At 34.7% G+C, this 3,002-nt stretch overlaps 1 pseudogene; it reads left to right on the forward strand.

The window, feature by feature from the left end:
• The first annotated feature begins 580 nt into the window (after positions 1-580).
• Positions 581-1,561, forward strand: LOC125618349 (annotated as a pseudogene).
• Positions 1,562-3,002: the final 1,441 nt, after the last annotated feature.

Below are 3,002 nucleotides of genomic sequence, written 5' to 3' on the forward strand. Positions count from 1 at the left end.
TTCATTTTTAAAATGAGTTCATTTTATTGTATTTTAATTATGTATCAATAAAGTATATTTAAAATTCAGAAAATATGATAATCTAGAGATTTAGTCATACCTGCTTTATTAAGTTCCATGGTGGTATAAGTTGGCCATGATTCTATTATAAATAGACTCCGGTGACTGCTTTTTTCATATTTGGCATGACCCTGAACTATTTTCTGAGTGAAAATCCCCTGCCACCTCAGAACTGAGAGAGCATGGCTGACTGACCAGAAAAATATTCTGATTGGCTTCTCCAGTTTCACAGAACATTTCAATCTTTCTCTCTGACCTGGCAAATTTTCAACACCAGCAGATCTGGTGGGTAGCAGGAAAAAAAAAAAAAGAAAACATCTTACCAAATTAAAACCACATATTGTTGCTAATTCTTTTTAAAATTTTGACTGATAATTTTATTTGGAGCATTGCCAGAGTAATAAAAAGTGATTCTGTTCATCCAAAAGTATAAATCCTTTGGTCCTCCTGAATTTGCTTTTAACAAATTGTACTTTGGTAACAGAACATCAGATTGGGCTGTGGAAGTTATTAGAAAGAACACATTATTTCACTACCTATTCAACTTTTTAAAACAGCTGCACTTGTGGCATGTTAAATTTGAGATAGCTGTGAGAAATCCAAGTGGGTATGTCAAGTAGGAAATGGGATATCCAAATCTCAAGATGTATATCATGTTAACCTGGGAATAACAGGAAACATTTAACAACCAGGAAGACATGGACACTGGCCAATCAGGAAGGACATCCCAAAAAGTGTTGAAGCAGGTCTTGAAGCTTTCCTGACCCTGACGGTGAAGATGAGCAGAAATTTCTGATATGGTCCACAGCATAAAGGGATGGAGAGAATGCACTCAGGGCAACAGCTGATACCCGTCCTTGGGGAAACATTTCAATATTTTAATATCCAGGATGCCCATACTAATGCATACTGGCTGAATATCAATCCTGAATGCAATTGAAAAACATTCATTGTTGTATCATTCCATACCTTATTTATGAAGAACTCAGGGAGATTTCAAAACAATGAAATGTTATACAGAGTTCTAGAGATTGGACTCTTTAAAAATATATCTTATGACTTTGTCTATTTTTTGCCATTGTGGTATGTGCACTTGATCCCATTGCTCGCCATGTCTTCTCACAAAACTTTCAGGATCAAGTGATTCCTGGCCAAGAAACAAAAGCAAAATTGTCCCATTCTCCAATGGTTTCAAATGAAAACTGGTAACAAAATCAAGTACAACTCCCAAAGGAGGATTGGAGGGGAGCCAGGTTGAGTCTATAAGGAATTACTCATGAGATGACTCACATGTTTATGCTGTATCATGTCATGATCATCTTATCATGTCAAGCTGAAAATGTCACCATTGTCTGGACAGTTGGACATATTTAATCGGGATCAGATCTTCTTTTATTTAATCAGATAGCTATGAAGGTGCTTTAGTACTGGTTTTGGCTGGTTCAGTAATAAATATGTAGAATTTTTGAACTGCAAAAAAAAATTAAATACAAATAAAAATACATGCCAGGAATATTTTTGAATATTTTCAAAAATCTTTCCCTCTCTTGCTCTTTTCATCCAACTTTAGCCATTGTAATGCATATTTAAAATAAGAGAACATATTCCTGCATTTGGCTGTATATTATTTGCATTCTAATTTCTTATTTATCTTTTGAATAGTTTCCCATTGCTTTATGTATATCCTGTTGTATCAATTTTTTAAAACAGTCTCATTATATTTAACATGTTTTTCTACTAAAGGCAAGCACACACTCACAGAGACACACACAAAGGGTAGGTTAATTTTACTGAGTTGGAGTAAAGTGACATTATTTGAACTGCGTATTGAAAGACAAAGGTGTTTACTTGGTTGATACGAGGACAATGACATTCCAGAGTGATGTCATAGCATGTTCTAAGACACACATTTTTGAAACATTCATTGCATATTTTGATATAGTTAATTTTTCTAGCAGAATAAATAGGGAGAGGAAAGATTTGCAGAGATAAACAGAGATCACTCAAAAAATCAAGGCAATGAGCTCAGACTATTTCCAATATGCAACCGAAATATAATGAATAATTTTAATCACGGGAGAAATTTGAAGTGATTTGAAACTTACAAAGCCTTACTCTGGAAGCAATATATAAAATAACTGTGAAGATGGTAAAGTTGACACTCAAGGATACAAATTGAATGGCTATTAAAATATTCTAAGACAAATGGGAAAAGAAGTATGTTCCAGGCACAGTGCTAAGATTTTATATATACACATTGTTTATCACTCTGTTCTAATCTCACCACTCTCTTCATACTCCATAAAAATATCCCTATAGCTGTACTATCTCTGACCTTTTCTACAGTGGTCCACCTGTCTTCTCATCTTGCTTGCTCAAACATTTCTCATTCCCCAAAACTGGGTCCAAGTCTCACCATCTGTAGAAAGTCTGCTCTAACTATTGGAGCCATCCTGAGGCTACTGAATCTACAAAGCAATATTAAGCAACCCAATGGTGATTAATGTATTTATTTCATCTCCACCAGGAAAGCATAAGCATTTGAATAGAAAGATCATATATAATTATTTCTTACAAGTTCTGTCTATACCTTCTTCACAGTGTTTAGCATTAAGAATACACTGGAAAATTTATTTCCTTTGATCTGTTTTAAATAATTGAATTCCTAATGACTAATGTCATTTGCTAGTAAAAGACTATTAATAACTAACTTTAAGCAGAGCATGGTGGCACATGTCTGTAATCCCAGTAGCTCGCTCGGGAGGCTAAGGCAGGAAAATTGGGTGTTCAAAGCCAGCCTCATCAAAAGTGAGGCACTAAGCAACTCAGTGAGACCCTATCTCTATAATAAAATACAAAAAAAAAAAAAGGCTGGGGATGTAGCTCAGTGGTTGAGTGCCCCTGAGTTCAACCCTCGTTATCAAAAAAAAAAAAAAAAAAAA

This window comes from Marmota marmota, unplaced genomic scaffold (genome assembly GCF_001458135.2).
Source record: "Marmota marmota marmota unplaced genomic scaffold, marMar, whole genome shotgun sequence".
Lineage (NCBI taxonomy): Eukaryota > Metazoa > Chordata > Mammalia > Rodentia > Sciuridae > Marmota > Marmota marmota.